At 35.9% G+C, this 13,292-nt stretch overlaps 1 long non-coding RNA gene across 1 annotated transcript in view; it reads left to right on the top strand.

Annotated features, from left to right (window-relative positions):
* LOC115921792 overlaps positions 1 to 12,748 on the top strand; it is a 14,222-nt gene extending 1,474 nt beyond the window's left edge. Inside the window, exon 2 of the long non-coding RNA XR_004063117.1 lies at positions 12,153 to 12,748. This is a non-coding gene — a long non-coding RNA (uncharacterized LOC115921792). The remainder of the gene's footprint in view (positions 1 to 12,152) is intronic.
* Positions 12,749 to 13,292: the final 544 nt, after the last annotated feature.

Genomic DNA, 13,292 nt, shown 5'->3' with positions numbered 1-13,292 from the left:
GTACGCGCGAGGTTTCTTTAGATTGGTGCCGCTCTGTGCAACGAGCCGCTTGCGGCGAGTTGACAGTGCGAACCATCTGAAGAAACCGAGCGTTTACTGCATTTACGTTTTGCACAACAGGGTCAAGTGCGTTATTTGTTTTATAAAATAGCGACACAAATAGCAAAAACGAAACTTTAGATCTAATAAGTTAGAGTCTACGAGAGTTCGATCTAGATCTAGATCTAGAGTTATGTTGGTTCTAGGCCTACTTCTAATTAGACTAAGATTTTAGTAAGAAGACCTTGCAGGCTTACCAAAAAGTCAATGGGATTCATTGCCTTGATTAAAAATAAAATCCGTACAGTGGGTCTAGAGACGAGTCTACATCAGACAGCTGAAATTCCTGGCTTCATTATAAAATCCAAAAGTCAAAACAGGCCTAAATCCAAGGCAAAAGTAAAATGAAAAATTTGCTTTTTAATAATACCCCGCTGGCCGCTCTAGCTAGCTAGCTAGAGCTAGCTACGCGTACGTTGCGCTGGGGATCATGGTGGAGCGTACAATATTAGCTACGCGTAGCCTACAATAATTGCAATGCAACTCGAGGGAGCGCGTACTACATGTACGCGCGCGCACTGGATCTCCATGGTCACGCGTACGCACCGTGCAATATAACTTTTTACTGCGCTTTTTCTGCACTCATTTCTGCAAAATCGTGCTTGCATCAAAATTTTTTCAATGTCATGTGACGCGTATTGACCAATCACGATGCTTAAAATACTAGAGCCATTTTATAAAATACTATCGTTACTCATTCACCTCAGAAGTTTGGTGCTTTTTATGCATCACATGGGGTGCATAGCTTTTGGATCTACATGTACAGGTAGATGTATGACCATGTATACCCAGGTGTTGTGTGTCTGGACAGTTGATTTAAAACTAACAGTGATTTGAAGAAGTTCACAAGCAATATTTCATCATTCTAGTTTAAAGACTTATTCAGGAAAATATTATAAAAGACAAATATTCATGATGTTTAGTGCTAGTATTTGATTAATATTTTCTGTGAAATCTGAATGCCAAAGAGAAGTCCTTTGTTTGTTAAGTTTCCAGTCACGCAACCCCCGCCCCCCCCCCCCCCCCCCCCATCAACTTGTACATGTACATGTACATGTACATGTACTTGAAGCAGATTTTGCATTATGTAAAATATGCATTACAAATGTTTTGTCCATTTTAGTTTTAAAAAGAAAACAGCCACTCCTGTTCAGAATATCGGAGGTATAGGGTACAATGCTTTATAAAATATATTGATGATAGTTTGAAAGCACTGAGACCCTTCGTAAATCAACATTTTAAAGCTTTACTTGAAAAGCCCCTCTGAGTAGCCCATCTGAGTAGCCCCTCTGAGTAGCCCCTACTTTATTTGTACATGGAAGATAAATTCTTCCTTTGAAAAGAGCCAATTTGAAGCCAATTTTTATGGAAGAATATTACGAACACCTTAAATTTAGCATCACTATCTTATTTTTAAGATAATTCAATGTGAGAATGGTCTGGAATTGGATCTGTTGTCCTTCCAAGCATGCTACATGTATTAGCACTAAACTCAAATATTTATAACAATTGAGAATGCATTGGCTAGACAGTCGATACTGTGCATGCTGATGTCATAAGTAAATGATGTCAGCCACATAAACTTGGTAGGAGCTGTGAAGCTGGGTAAGGAGCAAAGAAAGAGATAAGAAAATCAATCTGCATTTCCGTTTAGTCTTCCGGAAAAAGTGTCAGACACGTTATTTAGAAACATTTGTTACACCTTGATAACCAAGACCACCAATATCCTGCATGACAATTATTACAGATTTTTGTTGAGCCAGCTTCTTTTGAAATGCAGTTTTATCGTAACAGTATTTATGGTTAGATACATGTATGTCTACATCTACATGTATTTAAACTATGGAACTATTCCAAGAATTTACATCTGGTTCACACAAAAAGAGAAAAAGAAAAATACATGTACATGTAGGTGATGAATATGCAATTTGAAAGTAACTTCATTTGAGCCATGAATAGTACATGTACACCTGTATACATTACATGTATATCTAAAGTCTGATAACAAAAAAAAAAAAAAATCAATTAAGCTTTCAAACACATAATTCAGGTTTTTATGTACATGTACTTGATGCATTCAATCAGTAAAAAGAAATTCAAAGTGCTTGCCAATAGCAAACCTATCAAGACTGTTTTTCTCAGAGGTAACCAAACGCGGCTCAATTGCCTGGTGTGTAACAGGTTCTGGTATTGGGTTACCAAGTAATGTTTATGTTTGAGATGAGGAATTATGCACATCTTTCGCAGAGAGAAATTATTAAACCATGTGCGCTCGGCCTAGCACATCTCCTTTCCAAAGACTGTTGGACGTTTCTACCATTTATTTTAGACTTTTTCAGTTATTAATTGATCCTAGATAAAGTATTGATTTACCCTACAGGTGTAGTCTGTTGTTCGATTTTGCAGTACAAAGAAATAGGGAAAATAGATAAAACCAGGTAAACAAGTCATTTACACTGAATTCTTTTAAGGAAAAAACAAAAAACAAAACAGTAAGTAACTAGTAAACATATTTTGCTTCATGTATAATAATAATATTGAATAATCAATATAGAAAGAAAATCATGATAATTGTTTAGGGCTAGGCCCTACATGTACATCAGAGAAAGGAATCAAGCAGGAGACAAAACAATTTGAGAAAGTTGATGCAGACCGGAAAGCTTTTTGTTTATAGAGACTTCCGCAATAGGACTATTCTCAGTAGCAAAACGTGACTGCTAATGTTATCAAACATGATAACGGTTGAGGAGCAGAATCTACCCCCGAAAATGAGAACTATCAAGAAATATTTAGAGAGACGGCGTCTATTGATGAATTCTAGAGATGAAGTGCACATTAGGGCACTGATGGCGGTGCTCTTTTACCAATCGTTGCCTGATCAATGTGGCCCAATTCATAACAGCCTTGACTCCCGACTCAACTGCAATATATATCATGACCTTTCTGTGGCGGAAATCGGGATAGCTTGATGGTTGGAAATAAGAGGGGATCCTACCATCGAAGAAAACGATACTAAAAAAAAGGGAGGATAGAATCCTCTCTCAAGCTGCAATTGTCATCTATAATGAGGGCAGTGAATGGGGCCAAATTGGCCAAATTGTGCTAAGCGATCCGCCAAATTGTGTGTTCGCATTTTGAAGGATACATTATGGATCCATGCTAACATTTTAATATCAAACGAAGTAACCACATGTATGTAGACTTGCATGATATATATATGCGCAAGTACGTGTATGCAAATGTGTGCATTTTTCAGCCTAATAAAATTGACATTTTGAGAATGATTGATCGAGTCCGTAGAGAATGGTTTGCAAGATTTATGTCCAGTGTTCATTCATAACTAACTTTTCTCTAAAATTGGAATTGATGTGAATAAAACTCTCTCTGAGAATGATTTAATTTGACTTATACTCTTCCTGGCGCTAGTATTGCCCTCATCATATTGCTTTACAATGAAGATAAATGTACTGTATATAACAGGGTTCGACACAGCTGCCTAGGACAATCGGGCACCTAAAATCCAAGTCCTGACCCCCAAAATGTCATCATTTTTATATAGGGCTTACATGTACATGTACACACATGTATGTGTACAGACTATAAAAAACTCAAATCAAGACCCCTTTCAAACAAGTTTGTTTAGAGCCCTGATTTCTAAAAATGTTGGTTTACTATTACATGTTACATGCACATGTTCATCTGCACAAAAGAAATATATTCTGCAGGTACATTAAGACTATGGATAACATGTGGTATTGGGGGGAGGGGGGGGGGGGGATGGTGTGGGCAAACCAGTATTAAATGTACTCTGCAAAGTGCGAACCTGTGCAGATTAGTGGCAATGCATGCATACCAGAGAAAAAAAGCTCCAAAAACTGGTATATTGAAAAGGAGCTCTGGTAAAAAACAACAGCAATAAAATACTTAAATGTCACTGTGAGAAAGTCACATTACATGTAGGCCTGTTTTCATCAGTCCGAAGTTGCAAAATAACCTGCTATTTTAACTAGCCGGATCTCAAATTAGACACATTAGCCAGCTCATTTGTGTCTTCATCACCCCGCAGTTGCAATTAGCGGTCAATTTGGTGTCGGAGAAAATCTTGGTCTTGTTTCCCAAATAGCCCGCTCGCTACTTGATTTGCGCCCGTCCGAGCTACATACCAGTACATGTAGTTTGTGAGAAGCGTATCGGTCTGGTTAAGACGCAATTTTGAGCTTCGGGAAATATCCCGAGTCTGAAAATAGCGGGTTATTTTGCAACTTTGGTCTGATGAAAACAGGCCTACATGTACTTATTCAACACCAAATCCTCAAAGAGCTCCCGCAAAACAGATAAGAAAAATGATGCATGCATGTACATGTTATAATTCATGTTATGTTGTAGGAAGTTCCAATACAAAGAGGAGACGCTGGTAATGTTGGCACCACAGGATAATTAGCTGTGTCTCTCACTACATCTCCCTATGCCTTTGTTCCTTGTAAGACAGAATCCTGTTATGTAATCTGTAAAACCAGAACGTACATGTAGAAAAGGTACAAAGTTAATTTGAAGTTGACATGAAATGGATTTTCTTGGTCATGATGGAACAGGCCTGAAGTGGAGAATTTTGTATGTTGGTAAAAATCATGGTTGATGGGTGAATCTTGAATACAATTATAAAATACAAATACAATACAACTAAACAGGTAATACTAAGAGATTCTCCCCCTCTTTGTAAAAGTGCTACATGTACACCTGCATCTATTTCATCCACTTTCCCATACTTTGTTCAATATACTGTACAAGTACATAGTAGACACTGTCTGCAAGATCAAAATGACGACAACAAAATGTTCCTCTAATATGAAAAATAAACAGACCGACACGTAGTAAATAAAGTCTTCATAGTGATAGCGCAGTTATGCAAGTCTGGGAGAAAACTTCCTAAGCTAGCCATTGCTTTTTCTAATTGATTAAGATTTCATTGCTCATATGAAAAATAAATGAGTGTTACTTGGGTGATCATGTGACATAAATTGAACTGGAGCCAGGGTTTTCTCCTTGTCAGTGGTACCCAAAGAGACCTGTTTTCAAAGCATGTGTCCACATTGCTTTATCTCAAAATGTATACTGCCATTTTTTTTTTTTTTTTGGGGTGGGGGGGGGGGGGGGGGTCTCTTTGTAAACAGATGCATTTTCATAGAGTTTCTATCCTCATGTACATTGTACAGTACATGTACATTATGCATGCCTACAAGATTTTTAAAAAACCGCAGCAGGGTTGGTTTTTTCACTATTTCAAAAAATGTAATGCTTTTAAAAAACCAAAGTTGCCACTCCATACCCAGGAGAGAAATGGGGACCTGGTACATACTGTATAGGATGTCGAAAGCCTTTGTGTTAGTAACTGCCATACGCCTTCATGGTGACCATATATGGTAGGAATACTCCCCAGGGAGTGGAGATGGTGCACATTGTGCATGAATGAATCCTGATGACCGGGTTAATAATATCTGTAAAGCACTTGGAGACGGTATTTCGTATAAAGCGTGATTTAAATCTAGATTATCATGACTATCATTATTATTATTATGATGAATCTCTCATATGTGAATGGTGCACGTTCCAGGAAGAAAATAGGCCTATCCTCATCAGACCGAAGTTGAAAAATAACACGCTCTTTTCAGACTCTGGATATTTTCCCAAAGCTCGAATTTGTGTCTTCACCTCATCACATGCTAGAGCTTGGAGGGGCGCAAATTAGCCTGCTATTTCCCAAATAGCGGACTAATTTGGAAACAAGACAAATATTTCTTGGGTTATTTTCACTGCGTGCTAATGAAGACGCAAACTAGTTGGCTAATTTGAGAATTGAGATCGGGCTACCAGTAGTTAAAATAGCGGGTTATTTTGTAACTTTGGTCTGGTGAAAACAGGCCTCGTGAGGATTATTTCAAACCTTGCGTGAACGTGATTGCAAAGACAGCCCAGCCCTTGGGTCCACCGTCTCATTATGAATTCAAAGAGGTGCCCCATTCATAGTAACCCTGCTGGAAAATTAGATGTGATGTGTCGGAAACCGTGATCTTCGGGAATAAACGTCATGATCAGATTGTACTTTCTTTGAACCAGGAATTAACATACTAAGGATCAGTGTTCCAAGAACATCCTTATCACATTTTGGTCATTTTTAGTTTTGGTTGTTACATGTATAGGAAAAGTGGCGTTCAACAGTTTTGGCAAAGTAGTTTGGAAAGATATTTTGATATCACCCAAGAACCATGGTAATTAATCTTTGGAGCTGTGGCCCTGTCAGATAATAGATGCTTGGAGGAGTTGAGCAAATTACATGTACTGTAGTATATGTGGCTCTGGAAAGCTCAAAAAGCACTGTAGAAAATTACAACAACATTAAAAAAAAAAAAAAATCTACATTGTATAATGAGCTCCTGTGATGAAACAAAAGTAGCAAGTCTCAAGAATGTTGGATCTCTGTTATTGTCAAAAGAATACAATATTGACATTTTGTTTAGATGTACTGTAATTCTTCACATATAACATGTTCTATTTTGCTGGAAAATACAGGTTCTATTTACCAGCAGAGGTAATATAAACTGAATAACGTACCGGTACATGTAATAGTGGAAGTTTCACGGATATCTGACTTTCTGTACATCATGTACTGTACATGTACACTGTACAAGTCTTTAATAAATGATGATCTGTCAGGTTGAGATCGAAGAAATTTCGAGGCTCACTGTCAACTGGTATGAGCTGCACTGATTATTGTTTTCTTGATTAGATTTGATGAAAACTCATATTTCTGACAATCTCAATCTAGCACAACCAAGAATCAATACCCTGGCGCATAAAGACAACCAATTTTCTGTTGCATTCCCTGTACAGGGTGCGCTACAGTACATGTACGTATATTGTGCATTTGTACAATGCATGTCTACACATGTATTGTAAATGTACATGTAGGTCATGATTAATATCCGACCATTTTTCATTTTTGCCATTGACCCTCGGCGCACCACATACATGTTCTCGTACACTGTTGAAAGTCAGATGATTGAATCAAATTGAATTTCATTCTGGGAGTACTGTGTATTATTTTCCTAGCCTTCTATAGATATACAAGTATGTGATGCACAATTTCAACAACTTATACAAAACCTTTTAATCTAGAGATTTAAATCCAGCGCATGTGAATCATACATCAAGTTCTATCACTTTTTATCAATTTTGAAATACAATAAGTTCATGAAAATGCATTAAAAATGGATACTCTGCCCAGAGATTTCCATGGCCATTTTAAATTGCTTATTATTTGTTATTAATGTTGCAGATATATTTCATTATTGCATTAACATTGCTAAATTGTATACTGTACATCTCAGTTATGAATTATGATTAATGTTTAAAGAACATTAAAGTATTTGGGCCTCCATGTATACCTGTACGTATAAGTGTAGGCTACAATGTGATTCTTTAATTTCAACTGAAGAACGCAGATAGCATTAAATTTCATTGGAGGACAGATTGATGCTGAATCTTTCTGCTCTGTCACCTCTCTGTGATGTTATCCTCATTAAAATTGTCACAACTAATGGCTATGATAACGTAATGATAATGGCAACTGTGATGTCATGGGAGAATGATTTACCCATTCAGGGCCTGTAATAAAGCACCTTAAAGAGAAGGTTGAGTTCTAGAAAGAGGTGAAAAATAATTTGTGAGCGTTTTCATTGTTATTAAATGCAAGTGTGGAAGATAATCAGAAAAAAATGTTCCCTGAAAAGCATGGCTCTTCAAAAATGCCTTAATATTCTAAATATGACATGTTATGTTACAGCTTAAAAATGAGGACCACATTTTTATGCCACATGTTTGTGTAGTCCCATATATACATCGTTCTGTGTACAGTGCTTGTTACTTTTACCAAGACTGGGCCAAATTTCTTATCATTTTGATGATTTCAGAACCTTGCAGTACACACCAATACTTACATGTATGCTACATGATCAACTTTTCTGATCAATTATCTTGTATACCTGTACACTGTACATCGCTTTTTTCACAAAGCAATCGCATGACCAGAACTCAAATTTATCTTTACCGGTAACCTAAATGTCAACCTAAAAATTATATGAAGTCAAGTACTTTTCACAGTACGTGTGTCTGTGTTTAATCATAACAAGAATGTAATTATCACTTCTTACAGGTTTTAATTGCTTCCAGAATTGTCTGCTACATCATAGTATATTCATTATTAGATAATAAATTGTTAATATTGCATTATCATACCTCAATGAAAGTGTTTTATGGTAGTGTCTGGGTTTCTTTTATCTGGAGTCTGCCGTCTTGCCTTTGCAATAAAACATGTAGAATGCAATGTGCATTCAATACAAGAGTTGCTTTTCTTTGGGCTTTGCCTTTTAATAACAATAGTCAAAAGAGGCTGTTTCCTTCAGGTCTTTTGTGAAATAAAGATCTTGTACAAAAGCACTCACAGTGAGATTGTTGTTAGTCTTTTTTATACTCTTTTAGCAATTAAAAATTCTTTATGCCGATAAATAGTCTACAGTATAATACATATCATATCTCATGTTGTGCAGAGTACATGTTCATGTAGCATTTGTAACCATGGAATTTCCTATTGTACACTATAGAATGTACAGTACATGTAAATGATGCAATAAGAAAATACTGTGTATTGCCTGTATTTTCTACATGTACAATTGTACAGTATACATATACAAGTTAGTTTGCTATGCACAATGCTTGCATGCAATCTAGGGCATCAGAGTGGATTTGTTTAGCCCAAATGGAGGCCGTCCTGTAAAGCAAATCAAACTTGTCAGATCTGATAATATTGATGAGCTTTCAGGGGTGCGATCGAGGCAAAGATGGTGAGATTTCAAACTAATTCAACACCAAACTGCCAAAGGGTGCTATTTCATTTGACCTAGTTTCATGATCAAAGTTAGGAGTGATAATCGCTGTATTTTCATTAGAAAAATTTCTGGGTCGTGAATCTGATTTGGGGGTGCAATAACGAGTGATGATAGAGACGGCAGGTTATTTAGGAAGCTAATTCACACATATTGTGTGCTACGACTTTAACATTCACACAATAAATAATATGCATACATGTACACATACATTGTAGTACATGTATGATGTACAAAATGTAGAATACAGGTTCGCAAGTCAGTAAAGTGTGCGAGTGTGTATACTGAGTTTTACTTCTTTCATTTGCGAATTTTGTTTTCAAAGTTACAGTAAATGAAAAATTCTCAAAAAACCTAATACACCACCTTGAAAGAATACATGAATTTACCCTGAACTATTATGTAGGGTGTACAATGTTACATTATGTAGCCTATACATGTACATGCATTATAGCACTGGTTTACACACGTTTATCTACCATCGAACTTGATTACTTTCATTCATACACGGTAATGTATGAATTATTAGTGCTGCACTGTACAAATCAAAGTGGCAAGGTTGCAATATTTGTAAAATAACACAGAAAATTAACTCATCTCATCAAGTTGATTGATTATTCATCGGTTTGCAAAATGGTTTACCCTAATGTATGTTGACGTACTTATACATGTATGTCTGGCATATTGAGTCTGGAATTGAGAGCTCAGAAGCAATTTTTTTTTCTTTCTTCATGTTTTTTTTCTTCCAAAGTTTGAAGCAAAGACGGTGCAGGACTAGTTTTAAGAATTACAGAAAAACAATCAAGAGGTTTAGTTGTGGACAGGCTTTTAGCCAAGTAATATGAAAACTGGTTTCCTAATTGAAAAACTAGGGTTAGGTCCATGGTCACAAATAAGGGTCATTTATTAAAATGTGCTTTGAAAATGAAAAAGTATCTTTCTCGAGAATGGATGTCTTTTGGACACTCAGATGCCCTCCTGTCAAAATCTCTTTCTCATTATAATTAACTAATGTGTAAATTTATATAACAGGAATGCGCTTTCTTTATTCAATTAAAATGAGCTATCAAGAATTCTAGGATTCTCTGGCAAAGGGTCGATCTTATAAAAGTTGTCAGTATACATGTAGTATTGCTTCTGGAAAAAATGTAAAAACTATTGAGATGCAAAACTTGTCTGTTGTATTAAACTCATATTGAAATGCAAAAACTTGTCTGTTTTAATTCTATTGAGATGCAAAAACTTGTCTGTTTTAATTCTATTGAAATGCAAAATCTTGTCTGTTTGTAACTCATATTGAAATGCAAAATCTTGTCTGTTTGTAACTCATATTGAAATGCAAAATCTTGTCTGTTGTAACTCATATTGAAATGCAAAATCTTGTCTGTTGTAACTCATATTGAAATGCAAAATCTTGTCTGTTGTAACTCATATTGAAATTCAAAATCTTGTCTGTTGTAACTCATATTGATATGCAAAATCTTGTCTGTTGTTACTTGTTACTTGTAGAGATAATCCCTATGGCAGCTATCATACAGCTAAACTGGGAAAACTCATTGTAACTCATATTGTAGGCATACATCACTGTTTACTATACATTTAGGTCCAAGTCATCAAGAGCTAGACAAAATGCTGGGGGTGTTGAATTTGATGAGTTTCAGAAATTAAATGTGCTAGTGGCATTTGTTGTCTCTTTGTATGTTAATGGTACGTAGATCGAGACCTACATTTACTTACAGTTACAGAGATATTGACATACTGTACAGAGGATTTTGTTTTATTTTTTTCTACCTGAACTATCTTGTAAATGTATGTATTTTACAATTTTATTTGCTGAAGACTTGAAAACAGAATGATTTGTACATGTTGTTCAGATGTACATGTACTTTTAGTTCTTATGTTTACATTTTTTTTCTTTACTGCTACACTGAACTATCGCTCCCAGAGTACATTTGAGTTCAATTTTATTGAGTTTTCACATACATGTACAATGTACATGTTCATGTTACAAAGTGCATGGTGGGGTAGGCCTACATATACATCATGTTCCATGCCGAAGTGAACATGGAGAATACATGTGATGTGTATAGGCCCTGTCATTTCTAGTATAGGCCTACCATGGTCCATGCAGAGTACACATACATTTAGATGTACATGTACATACATGTACTGTACATGTATGTGTGCACAGTGTGTGGCAATGTTACATTTGATGCACATGTACATGTTCATGTAATTGATCCAATATTTTTCGAACCCTAGACCTGGTCAGTTTGACCTTCCAGGACTGACCCTTTCCACTGACCATGGCATTGTCCAGAAGTGGTCTGTTGTCCCTGGCATTGTTGAGTAACCAGAAACACATACTTTGCCCATTGATAGATCTTATGAATAGCTAGCCCTTTATACTCACCCAAGTGTTATACATGTAGGGCTACATGTATGTGTGTGTGTACGTTTTAATAATAGGGAACAGTGGAGCTCTTGAGTGTACATGTACATCGATTAGTCCCACATACATTGTAGGCCTACATGTACATGTATGTGTTGGTCTAGTGGCCTGATTGTTAGAGTGTACATGTACATCAATCTCTGTACACTCTTGTTTACATACATTGTATAGGTGCAGTCAATGGTCATTCTTCCCTGGACTCAATGCATACATGTAGCTTGTCTTAAATGTTTCTAATATGTACATTGCTTGACTTTGTAACAGTCCGTGTATAAAAGAACATTTGCTACATGTAGTCCCATATGCCTAAATGCATGTACGTTTTGATGATTTCAATCTATTATATTCCACTAATGCTGAGCACTGAGCAGTAAAACAGTGATATTGATCAATGGAATATTAAGCATAAAAAGTGCTCCAGAATAGTGAGATATTAGCGCTTTCCCTATAAAACATATTGCAAATTATGTATTCTTAAAACTTGTTTGAGTAACAAAAGAGTATTTTAAACAAGTTTGCAACTTTAAATATGAATGTCTTAACAAGTATACATTTACATGTGTATGTATTTTATGTATATATTTACCTTTATTTAAACATTTCCCATTTCTTTTCTTCTCTTTCTTACATGTGCCTGTCTTTCTTCTGCTGACGATTTGCAGGTAAGTCTTTTCTAATTGATGTTGACTAATATCCATGTGACATTTCATAAGGAGCATGCATGCATATATTATTAAATTATGCTAATTCCATGTGTAAGTAATTATTGATTTCATCATGATATTTTGTTCTGGTTAAATTGCTCTTACATGTATTCTATGTTCTGATACAATTTCTGTTAATTTTGTTACACAAAAGTGCATGGACAATTCTACGAATTATTCGCTCTATAAGTACTTTCCTCTATTAATGATTATTAAAATCTGCATCAATTAATAAATACAAATAATATGTCTCTCTCTATATAAGCACTTAGCTTTAAATTTGGCAACAATTTCAGCATGTAATTTTGACTGTAAAGCAATTCATAAATCAATTTCAGCATGTAATTTTGACTGTAAAGCAATTCATAAATCAGTAGAAGTCTCCTGTATGCACATTGCAGATGAAAAAACATTCTTTTAATTTTGTCTTTCTAAAAGTCTTGAAAACTGTTGTCATGAGCAAAATTTCAGTGCTAGTACAATGAAAGCTGCCTTAGCGACCATCTGTATAGAAAGACCCCTTGTTTATAAAAAACACATTTTCTGTTTCTCATTGATGTACTATAAAGTGAACCTGTACACAAAGACCAACTCCTCATAAAGACCACTTGTCTTCTTTGAGCTGCCTTTATATATACCTGTACATGTTACACTGTACATGAATCATCCTACTGTTTCAAGAAGCCACACATCCATTGTTAATCCCTATAGGCTTAATTAATCCAGTTATCACATTCTGGTAAGCCACATCCTGTTCTGGGTGATCCCCCCCCCCCTCACTGGCAGGGAGACACCATTCATCTTTAGCTAATCCATTTCCACCTGTAGCAGAGATTGGATCATTATTAATTATCACCAATTAGTAGGTCAGACAGGAAGAAGGATTGATGAACGAACAAGCCCTAATTGACTCTGAGCCAAGTGTTAATTTATAGTGCATGTTCCGTTGATGAGCGATGAATGATGCACTTGCTAAACGAGCGTACATGTAGGTTCAGATTTGGTTCAGTTCATGCAAGGCCAAATATTTGCTGCATACATGTATATGAGCAATCGGGCATTTATCTGTACTGAAATGATAAGGACCAAGTTTTTGTG

The sequence above is a fragment of the Strongylocentrotus purpuratus genome, unplaced genomic scaffold (assembly GCF_000002235.5).
Source record: "Strongylocentrotus purpuratus isolate Spur 01 unplaced genomic scaffold, Spur_5.0 spur5_scaffold_10, whole genome shotgun sequence".
NCBI lineage: Eukaryota > Metazoa > Echinodermata > Echinoidea > Camarodonta > Strongylocentrotidae > Strongylocentrotus > Strongylocentrotus purpuratus.
The sequence above is the reverse complement of the archived record's forward strand: the minus strand, read 5'-3'. Positions and strand labels throughout refer to the sequence as shown.